At 44.4% G+C, this 18041-nt stretch overlaps 1 long non-coding RNA gene across 1 annotated transcript in view; it reads left to right on the forward strand.

Annotated features, from left to right (window-relative positions):
• Positions 1-9310: 9310 nt before the first annotated feature.
• LOC112072899 (uncharacterized) overlaps positions 9311-18041 on the forward strand; it is a 22469-nt gene continuing 13738 nt past the window's right edge. The window contains exons 1-3 of the long non-coding RNA XR_002894415.2: positions 9311-9597; positions 15047-15109; positions 17658-17760. This is a non-coding gene — a long non-coding RNA (uncharacterized lncRNA). The remainder of the gene's footprint in view (positions 9598-15046; positions 15110-17657; positions 17761-18041) is intronic.

Raw genomic sequence — 18041 nt, forward strand, 5'->3', positions numbered from 1 at the left:
ACAATACTGGGACCTCCTACCAAACCATTCAGACAATACTGGGACCTCCTGCCAAACCATTCAGACAATACTGGGACCTCCTACCAAACCATTCAGACAGTACTGGGACCTCCTACCAAACCATTCAGACAGTACTGGGACCTCCTACCAAACCATTCAGACAATACTGGGACCTCCTACCAAACCATTCAGACAGTACTGGGACCTCCTACCAATCCATTGAGACAGTACCGGGACCTCCTACCAAACCATTCAGACAATACTGGAACCTCCTACCAAACCATTCAGCCAATACTGGGACCTCCTACCAAACCATTCAGACAGTACTGGACCTCCTACCAAACCATTGAGACAAATACTGGTACCTCCTACCAAACCATTCAGACAATACTGGTACCTCCTACAAACCATTCAGACAATACTGGTACCTCCTACCAAACCATTGGACAGACTGGGACACAGTACTGGTACCTCCTACCAAACCATTGAGACAGTACTGGGACCTCCTACCAAACCATTCAGACAATACTGGGACCTCCTACCAAACCATTCAGACATACTGGTACCTCCTACCAAACCATTGAGACAGTACTGGGACCTCCTACCAAACCATTGAGAGAGTACTGGGACCTCCTACCAAACCATTCAGACAGTACTGGGACCTCCTACCAAACCATTCAGACAATACTGGGACCTCCTACCAAACCATTCAGACAGTACTGGGACCTCCTACCAAACCATTCAGACAGTACTGGGACCTCCTACCAAACCATTGAGACAGTACTGGGACCTCCTACCAATCCATTAGACAATACTGGGACTCCTACCAAACCATTCAGACAGTACTGGAGGGTGTGACAGTTTCCTCTGTAGATGGACTAGGCTGTTGGTAGGACAGGGTGTGACAGTTTCCTCTGTAGATGGACTAGGCTCTGTGGGTAGGACAGAGGTGTGACAGTTTCCTCTGTAGACAGAATGTGCTCTGATCAGGCTCGGTGTGGGAGGGAGTAGGTCCTGTAAGGGGTGTGACTGTCATTGTGATGTCTGTCTACGTGTAACCCTACGTGGGCCGTGGCCCAGGATAGCTCTCCACTAACGGGATTAGAGATAGAGTGAGGAGGAGGGAGCGGCCCATGTGAGACACGCAGGTACTAGGGGATTAGTCTTTAAATAGTCCCCCCCGGAACAGGACAGGACGGGTAACTAACAGGTAACCAACCAACACAGACGTTGGTCAACCTGAGAGGAGACGAATATCCTAATTTACCACCTGGGATAGCAGCTTTCGTTGACACCTTTTGTCTTTCCGCCAAATCAGGCGACCACCTGCAGAAGCTTAGGCCACAAAAGTAAGGAATTCAAGAACCTCTATACAAGTGCAAGAAGCTTATCACGAAGCTTGACAAAAACAAACTGAACGATCACCTGGAGAAACTCTCCGTCTACACGTTGAGTACAAGAAAGCTTATCACGAAGCTTAACGAAAACAAACTGAACGATCACCTGTAGAAACTCTCCGTCTACACGTTGAGTACAAGAAAGCTTGAGAAGAAGCTTTGACCCGACAAAGGACAACAAGATGTCGTCGAAGGACAAGCTGGAGGGTCTGGTGAAGCGTATGGAGTTGACCCTGACGGAGATGGAGGCTCTGAAGCTCCACTGTGGGAAGCAGAGTGAGGAGCTTAGCCAGCTGGTGGTAGACCTCCGCCGAGAGAACCAGGAGCTTCTGGAGAAATATAATCAGCTAACTCTGGACATGAAGGAAGCCAAGGAGATTATAGAACGACTACAGGACACCAAGTACGCCTTCGACGCCAAGGAGAGACAGGCACGCAAACTCAGCAAGCAACTGTGAGAAGGAGCGAAGAAGATGACGGTTGAAATGGGCTCTGAGGATCTGGGGGAGAGAGAGGAATAATCCCACTGGGGCAACGAACTGGAAACAATCAACGGAGAGGGAGAAGGAACTGTGTGAAAGGGAGCATGGAAGGGGTTGACGGTGGGTGAGAAGGTTTAGGGTGGGTTATTAGACGGATGGGAGAAAGTGGGTAAAATGTCTGAAAAAAATAAGGATGGATTGTGTTATATGCAAAAAGGAAAATTACTGTTTTTTTTGGGGGGGGGGGGGTGAGTTGTTCAAATGAATTAGGGCAGGAGGTTTGGCATATCATGTAGGGTTTGGTGTGGTTTGATCTTCTAAATGTATAGACTATAACATCTATTTGTGTGTGTGTGTTGTTGTGTGTGTGTGTGTTGTGTGTGTGTGTGTGTGTGTGTTTGTGTGTGTGTGTGTGTGTGTTGCGTGTGCGTGTGCGTGTGTGTGTGTGCGTGTGTGTGTGGTGCATTTTAACCGACTTCAAGGATGGATGAATGTAAAGTGAAGTAATTCCAATGTGAACTTAAATTATGTGGCTTAGGTTACTATAAAGCTGTATTTAGATGTAATGACCAAAACAGCAGATTGGGGATTTCTATGAGGAGAGGATGTGGGGACTGTGGATTCTAGCAGAGGGCCCCTCCTTGTGCACCATGGTTTATGAGTATACCAAACCAGGCCTCTCAACCTATGTTTTTGGAGACTACCCTGCTTCAGATTAAACCAGGGCTCTCCAACCCCGTTCCTGGAGAGCTACCCTCCTGTAGGTTATACAGGCCTCTCCAACCCGTTTTCTGGGAGAGCTACCCTCCTGTTAGGTTTACACCATCTCTCCAACCCTGTTCCTGGAAGAAGCTACCCCTGTAGGTTTACACCAGGGCTCTCGAACCCTGTTCCTGGAGAGTCCCCTCCTGTAGGTTTACACCAGGGCTCTTCCAACCCTTTCCTGGAGAGCTACCCTCGCTGTAGTTTACACCAGGCTCTCCAACCCTGTTCCTGGAGAGCTTACCCTCCTGTATTACACTAGGGCTCTCCAAACCCTGTTTCCTTGGAGAGCTACCCTCCTGTAGGTTTACACCAGGCTCTCCAACCCTGTTCCTGGAGAGCTACCCTCCTGTAGGTTTACACCAGGGCTCTCGAACCCCGTTCCTGGAAACTACCCTCCTGTATGTTACACCAGGTCTCTCCAACCCTGTTCCTGGAGAGCTACCCTCCTGTAGGTTTACACCAGGGCTCTCCAACCCTGTTTTAGAGAGTACCCTCCTGTAGGTTAACACCAGGGCTCTCCAACCCTTTCCTGAGAGCTAACCCTCCTGTAGGTTTACACCAGGGCTCTCCAACCCTGTTCCTGAGAGCTACCCGCTAGTAGGTTAACTAGGGTCTCTCCAAACCCTGTTCCTGGAGAGCTACCGCATCGTTAGTTACACCAGGCTCTCCAACACCTGTTCCTGGAGAGCTACCTCCTGTTAGGTGTACACCAGGGCTCTCGAAAACCCTGTTCCCTGGAGAACTACCCTCCTGTAGCGTTTACACCAGGTCTCTCCCAACCCTGTTCCTGGAGAGCTACCCTCCTGTAGGTTTACACCAGGGCTCTCCAACCCTGTTTTTAGAGAGTTACCCTCCTGTAGGTTTACACCAGGGCTCTCCAACCCTGTTCCTGGAGAGCAACCCTCCTGTGGGTTTTTGCTCCAACCCCAGTTGTAACTAACCTGATTCATCTTTTCAACCAGCTAATTATTAGAATCAGGTGCGCTAGAATAGGGTTGGAGTGAAAACCTACAGGACGGTGGCTCTCTGGGAACAGTGCTGGAGAGCTCTGAGGTAAACCGTAACGGAGACATTTAAAAGGGTACCGCGTGAGTGTCTCAAATGGTACCCTAGTCCCTATGTAGTGCACTACTTTTGACCAGGGCCTATAGTCCCACCCGGCCACCCGATACCCTATAAGTAGTGCACTAAATAGGTAATAGTGTGGCATTTGGGACACTGTCATTGTGCTCACATGGTGTTCTACAGGAAATCAAATAAACCCTGTAGTTAGTAACAGCCAGGTTGGAAGATCCTCAAACAAAAGCTTGAGCATCTATAAAATTACAGTGGCTGGGTTGGTTGGTAAGTGTGCTAGTGTTGATTAGACACACACAAACAAACAAAAAAACATCTGATACTGGATTGGGTGATCATGTGTTCACTCCCCGACGATAACCACACCTTGGTGCGTGAACACGTGAGGTCCTGTTCTGTAGAGATTTACTAGAGCCCTCATTCACATCTGGACCTCTAAAAGCCAGTTCCACTTCTTTTTTTCCCTTTAATTCTTCCCCTTTTAATTTTTCTATTTATTTATTTTTTTGTTTGTAATTTAATCTTTATTTAAACTAGTCTGATTTAGACCTGGGACAAAAGGTGGGGTGATATTAATGATCAGGGGCTGATTTAGACCTGGGACACCAAGTGGGTGATATTAATAATGATCAGGGCCTGATTTAGACCTGGGACAACAGGTGGGGTGATATTAATGACCAGGGCCTGATTTAGACCTGGGACACCAAGTGGGTGATATTAATGATCAGGGCCTGATTTAGACCTGGGACAACAGGTGGGGTGATATTAATGACCAGGGTCTGATTTAGACCTGGGACACCAAGTGGGTGATATTACTGATCAGGGCCTGATTTAGACCTGGGACAACAGGTGGGTGATATTAATGATCAGGGCCTGATTTAGACCTGGGACACAGGTGGGGTGATATTAATGATCAGGGCTGATTTAGACCTGGGACACCAGGTGGGTGATATTAATGATCAGGGCTGATTTAGACCTGGGACACCAGGTGGGGTGATATTAATGATCAGCCTAGAACAAATAAATCAGCTGTACTCCGGACCTTGTAGGGTAAGAGTTGAGTACCCCGCTACTAGAATTACCATACAAATGCACCCTCTATCCATCTCTATGCCATGCACGCTCAGCCGGCGGCGTGAGGAGATCAAGACACGTCCCGACACACAGAGGATTCATCACTGATGGGCATTGAGCCAGGCCCGGCCGTGGAACTGCTTGGGGTATACAGGAGATCAGATGGGGACACTTGGCAACCACAGAGTTTTCATTATTTATAGTCTTTGGACCTACATCTATGGGGATAACATAGGATGGACATGACAAAAATGGACATGGCTATTCTACTTTGTCATAGTGTCATAGAGTATGATCACCTTTGTGAATATGGGACCCTGATTGCTCTCTCCCTCATCCCATTCTTACTCTGGCTATCATAGCCCACGTTTCCCCATCCCCCATTCCTCCACTCTAGCTATCATAGAAACCTGAGTCTCCATTCCCTTCTAGCTATCATAGACCCAAGTCTTCCCCATTCTAGCTATCAAGACCCAATCTTCCCCTGTCTAAGGCTATCATAGACCCAAGTCTTCCCCTTCTAGCTATCATAGACCCCAAATCTTCCCCCTCCTAGCTATCATAGACCTGAGTCTTCCCCTTCCCTGGCTATCATAGACCCTGAGTCTTCCCCTTCTAGCTATCATAGACCTGCTTCTGCAATAGACGGTCTTCCCCTTCCTAGCTATCATAACCAGTCTCTTACTACGACCCGGTTTCCCCTTCTAGCTTATCATAGACGCCAAGTCTTCCCGCTCTAGCTATCATAGACCCCAAGTCTTCCCCTTCTAGCTATCATAGACCCAAGTCTTCCCCTACTAGCTATCATAGACCCAAGTCTTCCCCTACTAGCTATCATAGACCCGAGTCTTCCCCTTCTAGCTATTATAGACCTGAGTTTTCCCCTTATAGCTCTCATAGACCCAAGTCTTCCCCCTATGGCTATCATAGACCTGAGTTTTCCCCTTCTAGCTATCATCGACCCAAGTCTTCCCCTTCTAGCTCTCATCGACCCAAGTCTTCCCCTTCTAGCTATCATAGACCTGAGTTTTCCCCTTCTAGCTATCATAGACCTGAGTTTTCCCCTTCTAGCTATCATAGACCTGAGTTTTCCCCTTCTAGCTATCATAGACCTGAGTNTGAGTTTTCCCCTTCTAGCTATCATAGACCTGAGTTTTCCCCTTCTAGCTATCATAGACCTGAGTTTTCCCCTTCTAGCTATCATAGACCTGAGTATTCCCCTTCTAGCTATCATAGACCCGAGTATTCCCCTTCTAGCTATCATAGACCCGAGTATTCCCCTTCTAGCTATCATAGACCCGAGTATTCCCCTTCTAGCTATCATAGACCCAAGTCTTCCCCTTCTAGCTATCACGACTTTATAGTATTACTGTCTTACTTGGTCTTTCATCAGAGACCAATACATGCTTTCCCTACAATTTGATGACTTAATTCCCTTAAATTTCAATGACATAATTTCGGGAAAACGTCCAGGTCCCAAACTGTACAAATGTATCAAAGTTCCAAGCTCTTACGATCGAGTAAACCATTCAACAACAAAAAAATGTAATTGAAGAGAAAGATAGTAATAAAGATCTTGATGAATATTTGACAGTGTCACGCCCTGACCATAGATTGCTTTGTATGTTTCTATGTTTTGTTTGGTCAGGGTGTGATCTGAGTGGGCATTCTATGTTGTTTGTCTAGTTTGTCTATTTCTATGTGTTTGGCCTGATATGGTTCTCAATCAGAGGCAGGTGTTAGTCGTTGTCTCTGATTGGGAACCATATTTAGGTAGCCTGTTTTGTCTTTTTGGTTTGTGGGTGTTTGTCTTCCGTGTCAGTGTTTGTCGCCACACGGTACTGTTTCGTTTGTTCACATCGTTTATTGTTTTGTTTAGTGTTCTGAGTTTAATTAAACATCATCATCGTGAACACTTACCACGCTGCGCTTTGGTCCTCCTCTCTTTCTCCCGAAGACGATCGTTACAGACAGCTACCATTGGTCTTTATTGAGAATGTTATATTGCTCATTCTGTTTACATGCGCAGGGAAAAATCTCATAGTGGCTCTTGAATTGATGGTTTAAGGGCTTGTAAGTAAGCATTTCACGGGTAAGGTATTTGGCGTATGCGACAAATAAAAAAATGTGATTTTTACCCATAATTCCACAGACCAGATGTACCTCTAGGTACAGCCCAACCTACGCACGAAATTTGCTGAAATGCATTATGTACAATATATGCACGAATTTAATGTGAGACTGTGTTGCTAGGTACTACAGTGCTGGCCATAATAACCGTTTGTTTTCGGTATTTCTGCCTAAAAACGAGTTGAAGCTAAAATCACTGTGCTCGTAAAAATGACCTCAACCCCCCCCCCGAAAGAGAGGAGAGAAACCTCACCCCTGAAAGAGACGTGGTGAGGGGGGGAAGCCGGTTCTGGAAACACATGGAGGTAGTTTTCATAAACATAGTCTTTGTATGGGCTCTGGTGGTTTCCTGTTTTTTAAAACACAAAATAACCGCTCTGTTTACTAACTAACTGATCCTCTCTGTTYACTAACTAACTGATCCKCTCTGTTTACTAACTAACTGATCCTCTCTGTTCACTAACTAACTGATCGTCTCTGTGCTTCTCAAGTGATAGTTTAACAAGAGACATGGTAGGGATCAATGGTCATGGATACAACAAATATCCAACATGTCAACGTCTAAACTTCTCTTTTATTAAGGTCTTTCTTTGTATTATATTTAGTTCCTTTCGTGGTTTCTTTCCACTTTCTATACTTAATTTCCTTCAGGAAAATTCTCCAAAATGTGGGAAAACACAACATGTGATTATATATTATAATTATTATTATATATATTATTATACATAGTGATTATGACATCTGCCTTGAAGCCCTTCATGCTTTAGGCTTATGACACCCCTTATTTACAATGTATGGTTGACATGTTCAACCTCAGATGTATTACTTTGGTATATTTCATTTCTCTCCTTTATTTATTTATTTTATTTTTTATTTATTTCACCTTTATTTAACCAGGTAGGCAAGTTGAGAACAAGTTCTCATTTACAATTGCGACCTGGCCAAGATAAAGCAAAGCAGTTCGACATATACAACAACACAGAGTTACACGTGGAGTAAAACAAACATACGGTCAATAATACAGTAGAAAAATAAGTCTATATGATCCTTAACTGTCGAGGCGGAAGGTAGCCTAGTGGTTAGAGCGTTGGGCCAGTAACTGAAAGGTTGCTAGATTGAATCCCCGAGTTGACAAGGTAAAAAAATCTGTCGTTCTGCCCCTGAACAAGGCAGTTAAACCCACTGTTCCAAGGCCGTCATTGTAAATAAGAATTTATTCTTAACTGAATTGCCTAGTTAAATAAAAAATAAATAAATAATTAAGTTCTCTAAAATGTAGAAAACACAACCAGCTCTTTTGAGACCTGATTTAGGGCCCCACTTGTAGTCTTGGAGCCATTCAAGGTTGATTTAGGGCCCCACTTGGGGTCTTGGAGCCATTCAGGGTTGATTTAGGGCCCCACGAGGGGTCTTGGAGCCATTCAAGGTTGATTTAGGTTGATGACATAGTCTTTCAGCCACGTATAGATCTGTGATAACATAGATGTGTTTGTGGTGCATGGTCTCCTGATTTAGGAGTCATATAAATTCTATCTTAATCTGTTGTATTCCTTGTTCACAGCTTCTCTCTCCTCGCTGTGAAGACATTATAATAGATCATGTTGGCCTACAGATATAATTATAATATATGATTTAATCTATTGTGTTTTTCTCTGATTTAACATTTTGAWCTTTGAAGGGTCTGGGTGAAAGACTCATGTACCTCTATTTAGGCTATGTATATTAGTAATTGTAACACCCTGGAAATAATACAACTGTTATTACACATAACCTGACACTGCAAAAAAAWWWTTTTTTATTGAACTAGGCAAGTCAGTTAAGAACAAATTCTTATTTATAATGACGGCCTACTGGGGAACAGTGGGTTAACTGCTTTGTTCAGGGGCAGAATGACAGATTTTTACCTTGTCAGCTCAGGAATTCAATCCAGCAACCTTTTGGTTACTTGCCCAATGCGCTAACCACTAGGCTACCTGCCGCCCCACGGTAGACTCACATATGCCTATTGTAATGCTATAACCACTGGCATGTAAAAAAACGAAAAAAACAAATTAAAAGTTAATCCTGCATATTCATTCTGAGAAGAAGGATCTTTAAATCTACAAACTTTCATTAGCAGTTATTTTTACAATCTGAAATTATAACCTCAAAATAAAGTCTCGATTTGAGTTCTGCACATTGGCGCAATGTAACCACCACCACGCAGATAAGGCAAGATGCGGTTAGCCAGAGTGACGCTGACAGAGGAGGTTTTAACACCGACTGGACCATAGCTGCTGGAAGTAAGGCTGCAACACCCCACCCCCCACAAAAAAAAAWWAAAAACGCACTCCCCACAAAAGTAGTGGACTGCGCCTTTAATAATAGGAGTCTGTAGCGCGGGTAACTCTCCCCTTTGAATAATTTGTTTTGCAGCACCCACAAACTACTTCCAGTGACTATGGACTCGACTGTTTCTCCCGGTTTCAATATCCCGTTAARAAGAGAAAGGAGAAGTGTCTAGTAGCTAGAGAACCTGTTCGGAACAGGAGTTGTCTTACAACGACATAGACAGAACTCTACAACTTAAAACCCTCCCCTGAACACCGGAGGCACCACAACACCAGCGCAGCGGAAATTCACAAGGTGTTTTTTGGGGGGAAGAGTTGAAGGGACGCAGAAACGCTCACCAGGTAAAATTCTAACAACTTTTATTAGGATTTTTGAGGCATGTTGACTTTTACAAGAGTTGTTTTTCCACATGTGTAACCTACTACTGGGCTATTTATTTCCGAGTTTACAAATGAACAGTTAGCAGAAGTCACCGATGACAAACGGAGGCTACCTATAGTTTTTTTTTCTGGCGAATAGTTTCCCCCACAGGGTTTTTGGATATCTCCACCCTGCTGTGGGACTCTCAACAGCAGCATGCACAGACTGGCAATGTGGACAGCATCACTTTTTTTTCACTCTAAAAAAAATAATTCCCTGTTTTCTATTTTATTCTATGCAATACTTAGTGTTCAGGATGTACACACAAAAACACTTAACTGTACTTGCTTTTATCCTGTTATCACAACACTGATTCAATAAGTTATTCACAGTATGCATGACCTTTTTTGATGGACCATTCCTTCAGTGTGTGTACGGTATGTAGGCGTGCGTGTGTTTATTCGACGCGCGCACGCTCACGTGTGTGTGTGTGTGTGTGTGTGTGTGTGTGCAAGTGTGTTTTTACAAGTGTGCGTCTTTGCTACTGTGGACAAGGAATGGGTCTGGTCTGTGAGTACTGAGTTTGTGCAGCCCAGTCCACTGATGGTGTTACGCTTCGATCACACCGACAGTGTTTTTGCATTGTGGTACACCAGAATTACATTAATTTCCCCCTGAAGCTGCGTTTACCTTTTCATTTCGGTTGAAGTGCGTTCGGTGTGGTGCATATATTGGATGTATCGAACGTACGCGTCGGACAGTATGCGTAGACGGCTTGGCAGAAATGGAGCTTTTGTAGCATACATATCCAGATGATGCTGCGTACTATTTTACGCAATGATGCTGTCGGTGTGTTAGTGAGAGTTGAATCCGTGTCCTAATAAGTTGAGCACAATAGGTTCATAGAGACGCTGACACCAATAACAAGCTTCAAGTGAGTGCAATCATGGGCAGTCAGATCAGTCCTGAGCAGTGTCTGCTATGTCTGCCCCCCGCTGACACCCAGCCTCCCCTCACTGCCTCCCAGACTCCTTGGCAGCATCAAATCAAATCAAGCTTTATTTATACAGCACATTCCAGACATGGAATGCAACGCAATGGTGCTTTACAGGAAAAAAACTACAAAAAAACGATACAAATAAAAGCTGAAACATTTACAACTGTAAGGACAGACGCTGGTAAACGAGAAGCAWGTACAGGGAGTGAACATTTGAATAAATATTGGACGTGAAACAGAACAAGGACAGCGTCTGGACAAGGGGAAACAAAACGACATTAATGCAGACGCGGGGAAGAAACTGAGGAACAGACAGATGTAGGGGAGGCAATCAATAAAGTAAAATAGTACAGGTGAGTCCCATGAGGCGCTGACGCGCGTAACCTTGGTGACAGGTATGTGTAATGATGGGCCGCCTGGCGCCCTCGAGCGCCAGATAGGGGAAGCGGGAGCAGGCGTGACTCACAACAAACATAAGATGAAAACAAAAGAATAACTTACTGAAAAACCTAAAAAAGCCCCCTGAGGAAAAGCAAAGCTAAGAAGATGGTTCTGCCCCCCCAGCCTCCGGCTCTGCCCCCCAGCCTCCCCGCTCTGCCCCCCAGCCTCCCCGCTCTGCCCCCCCCAGCCTATTACGGAGTACAAAAGGGAAACCAGGACGCGAGCTGCCCAGTGACGCGAGCCTACCAGACGAGCTAAATGGCTTTTATGCTCGCTTCGAGGCAAGCAACACTGAAGCATCACGAGAGCACCAGGCTGTTTTCTGGTGATAACGCTCTCTGTAGCCGATGTGAGAAGCAAGACCTTTAACCTTTTCTCGCCCCTGGGTTGCCGCTAGCGGAACACCCACAACATTCCGCTGCCTTCGCAGAGCGCGAATTCAAAAATATTTTTTTGGAAATATTTAACTTCCACACATTAATCAAGTCCAACACAGCAAATGAAAGATAAACATCTTGTGAATCCAGCCAACATATCCAATTTTTTTAATGTTTTACAGCGAAAACACAATATATATTTATGTTAGCTCACACAATAGCCAAACACACAATGCTACTTTATCTTTCAACCGCACAAATATAATATAATAGTCACTAACCAAGAAACAACTTACTCAGATGCAGTCTTATAACATGTACACAATACATTTATGTTTTGTTCGAAAATGTGCATATTTGAGTATAAATCATAGTTTTACATTGGCAGCTACAATCACAAATAGCACCGAAGCAGCAAGTAATAATTACAGAGAGCAACGTGAATACCTAATATTCACTAACCTTGACAAACTTCATCAGATGACAGTCCTATAACATCATGTTACCACAATACACTACTATGTTTTTGTTCGAAAATGTGCATATTACGCGGTACAAATCGTGGTTTTACAATGTGAATACGTAGCCAAACTGCACAAAATTATCCGGAGATATTTTGGACAATCACTAATCTAATCAAAGAACTCATCATAAACTTTACTAAAAAATACATGTGTACAGCAAATGAAAGATGCACTAGTTCTTAATGCAATCGCCTGTTAGATTTTTTAAAATAACTTTAGTATGACATACAGCTTACGTATAGCGAGACAGCGCCTGCAATGAGGGCGGAAAATATGAACTAAACATTTTCCACAGAAATACGAAATAACATCATAAATGGTTCCTACTTTTGCTGAGCTTCCATCAGAATCTTGTACAAGGAGTCCTTTGTCCAGAATAAATCGTTGTTTGGTTTTAGAATGTCCTTTCGCCTGTCGAATTAGCAACCTTAGCTAGCCAAGTGGCGCGAAGATGTCATCTTCACCAAAGCAGAGAACGGAAAACGCCAAAACTCCCGATAAACATTCAATAATCTGATAAAACTATATTGAAAAACATACTTTACGATGATATTATCACATGATCAAATAAAAATCAAAGCCGAGATATAGCCGTCTATACCGAAAGCTTTTCAGAAGGCAATCTGGGGTTCCTCCCGCGCCTTGGCAGGCAAAGGAAATTGGGGTCACGTCATTCCAAGAGCTCTTGTTCGACCTCAGATCAAGCTAGACACCCCATTCACCTTCCACTGCCTGTTGACATCTAGTGGATGGCGTATGAAGTGCATGTATATCCATAGATTTCAAGCAATTGAATAGGATGGCCCTGGAACAGAAGCCTCGATTTCAGATTTTTCACTTCCTGACAGGAAGTTTGCTGTGTATTTAGTCCCCTCCTGTACTCCCTGTTCACCCACGACTGCATGGCCAAACACTAATCCAACACCATCATTAAGTTTGCTGACGACACAACAGTGTTAGACCTGATCACCAACAATGATGAGACAGCCTATAGGGAGGAGGTCAGAGACCTGGCAGTGTGGTGCCAGGACAACAACCTCTCCCTCAATGTGACTAAGGGGCTGATCGTGGACTACAGGAATAGGCAGGCCGAACAGGCCCCCCATTAACACAAAGACAGTCGTGAAGAAGGCACGACAACACCTTTTCCCCCTCAGGAGACTGAAAAGATTTGGCATGGGTCCCCAGATCCTTAAAAGATTCTACAGCTGCACCATCGAGAGCATCCTGACCGGTTGCATCACCGCCTGGTATGGCAACTGTTCGGCCTTTGACCGTAAGGTGCTACAGAGGGTAGTGCGTACGACCCAGTACATCCCTGGGGCCAAGCTTCCTGCAATCCAGGACCTATATAATAGGTGGTGTCAGAGGAAAGCCCATAAAATTGTCAGAGACTCCAGTCACCGAAGTCATAGACTGTTTTCTCTGCTACCGCACGGCAAGCGGTACCGGGCGCCAAGTCTAGGACAAAAAGGCTCCTTAACAGCTTCTACCCCCAAGCCATAAGACTGCTGAACAATGAATAAAATGGCCACCGGGCTATGACACTGCTGCTACTCGCTGTTTACTATCTATGCATGGTCACTTCACCCCTACCTACATGTACAAATTACCTCTAACCTGTAACCACGCAACCTGACTCGGAACCGGTACCCCCCCCCCCTGTATATAGCCTCGTTGTTGTGTTACTTTTTATAATTTTTTACTTTAGTGTAATTGGTAAATATTTTCTTAACTCTTCTTGAACTGCACTGTTGGTTAAGGGCTTGTAAGTAAGCATTTCACGGTAAGGTCTACACCTGTTGTATTCGGCGCGTGTGACAAAATAAAGTTTGATTTGATTTAAAGTCTACACACTAGAAAGTCTACACWCTAGAAAGTCTACACACTAGAAGGTCTACAGACTAGAAGGTCTACAGACTAGAAGGTCTACAGACTAGAAGGTCTACACACTAGAAGGTCTACAGACTAGAAGGTCTACGGACTAGAAGGTCTACATGGCCACCGGGCTATGACACTGCTGCTACTCGCTGTTTACTATCTATGCATGTCACTTCACCCCTACCTACATGTACAAATTACCTCTAACCTGTAACCACGCAACCTGACTCGGAACGTACCCCCCCCCCCTGTATATAGCCTCGTTGTTGTGTTACTTTTTATAATTTTTTACTTTAGTGTAATTGGTAAATATTTTCTTAACTCTTCTTGAACTGCACTGTTGGTTAAGGGCTTGTAAGTAAGCATTTCACGGTAAGGTCTACACCTGTTGTATTCGGCGCGTGTGACAAAATAAAGTTTGATTTGATTTAAAGTCTACACACTAGAAAGTCTACACTCTAGAAAGTCTACACACTCAGAAGGTCTACAGACTAGAAGGTCTACAGACTAGAAGGTCTACAGACTAGAAGGTCTACACACTAGAAGGTCTACAGACTAGAAGGTCTACGACTAGAGGTCTACAGACTAGAAGGTCTACAGACTAGAAGGTCTACACACTAGAAGGTCTACAGACTAGAAGGTCTACGGACTAGAAGGTCTACAGACTAGAAGGTCTACAACTAGAAGGTCTACAGACTAGAAGGTCTACGGACTAGAAGGTCTACGACTAGAAGGTCTACGGACTAGAAGGTCTACGGACTAGAAGGTCTACACACTAGAAGGTCTACACACTAGAAGGTCTACACACTAGAAGGTCTACACACTAGAAGGTCTACAGACTAGAAGGTCTACACACTAGAAGGTCTACAGACTAGAAGGTCTACACACTAGAAGGTCTACAGACTAGAATCTACACACTAGAAGGTCTACGGACTAGAAGGTCTACGGACTAGAAGGTCTACGGACTAGAAGGTCTACGGACTAAAGGTCTACGGACTAAAGTCTACGGACTAGAAGGTCTACGGACTAGAAGGTCTACACACTAGAAGGTCTACGGACTAGAAGGTCTACGGACTAGAAGGTCTACGGACTAGAAGGTCTACGGACTAGAAGGTCTACAGACTAGAAGGTCTACAGGTCATTAGAATAACGGCAGTATAACGTTGTAATACTTTATTAGACTAACTTGTTGTCCTTCCATCTCCACCAGTGAAAGATGAAGATGCTGTGGTATCTGGCTGCTCTGCAGCTGTTCCTGGCTCCAGCTCTCCTGGTAAGCAGACGTGATGTACATCTGAATAGTATTGTAGAATATTGTTATTATATTCAGGGAATACATATAGTCAGGTGGGAAAAGCAATCGGTCAGGTACAGGGGTCACGTCTAACCTATATGTTACAGTAAGGGGTCACGTCTAACCTATATGTTACAGTAAGGTGTCACATCTAACCTATATGTTACAGTAAGGTGTCACATCTAACCTATATGTTACAGTAAGGTGTCACATCTAACCTATATGTTACAGTAAGGTGTCACATCTAACCTATATGTACAGTAAGGTGTCACATCTAACCTATATGTTACAGTAAGGTGTCACATCTAACCTATATGTTACAGTAAGTGTCACATCTAACCTATATGTTACAGTAAGGGGTCACATCTAACCTATATGTTACAGTAAGGTGTCACGTCTAACTATAACCTATACGATCATACAGGGGTCACATCTAACCTATATGTTACAGTAAGGTGTTATATACGATCATACAGGGGTCACATCTAACCTATATGTTACAGTACGGTGTCACATCTAACCTATATGTTACAGTAAGGTGTCACGTCTAACCTATATGTTACCGTAAGGTGTTATATACGATCATACAGGGGTCACGTCTAACCTATATGTTACAGTAGGGTGTTATATACGATCATACAGGGGTCACATCTAACCTATATGTTACAGTAGGGTGTCACATCTAACCTATATGTTACAGTAAGGTGTCACATCTAACCTATATGTTACAGTAAGGTGTCACATCTAACCTATATGTTGCCGTAAGGTGTCACATCTAACCTATATGTTACAGTAAGGTTCACGTCTAACCTATATGTTACAGTAAGTGTGTCAATCTAACTATATGTTACAGTAAGGTGTTATATACGATCATACAGGTGTCACATCTAACCTATATGTTACCGTAAGGTGTCACATCTAACCTATATGTTACAGTAAGGTGTCACATCTAACCTATATGTTACCGTAAGGTGTTACATCTAACCTATATGTTACTGTAAGGTGTTATATACGATCATACAGGGGTCACATACAGCACCCCCTGTACTTTGGATAGATACAGCGTCTTCAAAAGTATTCACACCCCCTTGACTTTTTACACATTTTGTTGTGTTACAGCCTGAATTTAAAATGTAGATTAAATTGAGATTGTGTCACTGGTCTACACACAATACCCCATAATGTCAAAGTGGAAATATGTTATTCATTTTTATTTTACAAATGTATCAAGGCGAGACCCAGGAGGCAGATGGTTGGAGTCTTACAATGTTTAATAATCCAAAGGGGTAGGCAAGAGAATGGTCGTGGACAGGCAAAAAGGTCAAAACCAGATCAGAGTCCAGGAGGTACAGAGTGGCAGGCAGGCTCGAGTTCCGGCAGGTGGGCACAGAGTCCAGAAACAGGCAAGGGTCAAAACCGGGAGGACTAGAAAAAGGAGAATAGCAAAAGGAGTACTGGAAAAATACGCTGTTGACTTGACTAAACATACAAGACGAACTGACACAGAGAGACAGGAAACACGGGGATAAAACACAGAGAGACAGGAAACACAGGGATAGACTATAGACACGAGGTAGGCTGTAGACAGGTGGTAGGCTGTAGACAGGGGGTAGACTATAGACACGAGGTAGGCTGTGTGGTACGAAGTCAGGAGCTTTGCCTGCTAAACCAGACTCCGTCACATATCATTGGCAGGGCCCTGGTCTAAAGCATCGCGTTCCTATAAAGCCCTGTGGCCCTGGTCTAAAGTATCGTGTTCCTATAAAGCCCTGTGGCCCTGGTCTAAAGCATCGTGTTCCTATAAAGCCTGTGTGCCCTGGTCTAAAGCATCGTGTTCCTATAAAGCCCTGTGTGCCCTGTCTAAAGTATCGTGTTCCTATAAAGCCCTGTGGGCCTGGTCTAACGTATCGTGTTCCTATAAAGCCCTGTGGGCCCTGGTCTAAAGTATCGTGTTCCTAAAAGCCCTGTGTGCCCTGGTCTAAAGTATCGTGTTCTATAAAGCCCTGTGTGCCGTTCTAAAGTATCGTGTTCCTATAAAGCCCTGTGTGCCCTGGTCTAAAGCATCGTGTTCCTATAAAGCCCTGTGTGCCCTGGTCTAAAGTATCGTGTTCCTATAAAGCCCTGTGTGCCCTGGTCTAAAGCATCGTGTTCCTATAAAGCCCTGTGTGCCCTGGTCTAAAGCATCGCGTTCCTATAAAGCCCTGTGGGCCCTGGTCTAAAGTATCGTGTTCCTATAAAGCCCTGTGGGCCCTGGTCTAAAGCATCGTGTCCTATAAAGCCCTGTGGGCCCTGGTCTAAAGCATCGTGTTCCTATAAAGCCCTGTGGGCCCTGGTCTAAAGCATCGTGTTCCTATAAAGCCCTGTGTGCCTTGGTCTAAAGCATCGTGTTCCTATAAAGCCCTGTGGGCCTTGGTCTAAAGTATCGTGTTCCTATAAAGCCCTGTGGGCCCTGGTCTAAAGTAGTGCACTCAATAGGGAATAGGTGCCATTTGGGACACACCCATAACGTGTGTTGTGTTATGTCCAGCTGCCCAATGGGGACTACTGGGAGAATGGAGTCCCTATGGAGAATGTAGTCGAGCTGTGGGAGTGGGGTTACCCTAAGGACCAGGAAGATGTGTCAGCCAGAGGTAAGAGAGTGTTGTTGGTCTGTTGTTTGTTGTTTGTTTGTTGTTATTTGTTGTTGTTTTGTTGTGTCTTTAGTTGTTGTTGTTATTCTTTGTTGTTCTTTGTTGTTGTTTCTTTCCTGTTTCTCTGTCCACTCTAGGCTACCCCTGTGTTTCCCTGTCCACTCTTAGGCTACCCCTGTGTTTCTCTGTCCACTCTAGGCTACCCCTGTGTTTCCTGTCCACTCTAGGCTACCCCTGTGTTTCCCTGTCCACTCTAGGCTTACCCCTGTGTATTCTGTCCA

The sequence above is a fragment of the Salvelinus sp. IW2-2015 genome, unplaced genomic scaffold (assembly GCF_002910315.2).
Source record: "Salvelinus sp. IW2-2015 unplaced genomic scaffold, ASM291031v2 Un_scaffold2074, whole genome shotgun sequence".
NCBI lineage: Eukaryota > Metazoa > Chordata > Actinopteri > Salmoniformes > Salmonidae > Salvelinus > Salvelinus sp. IW2-2015.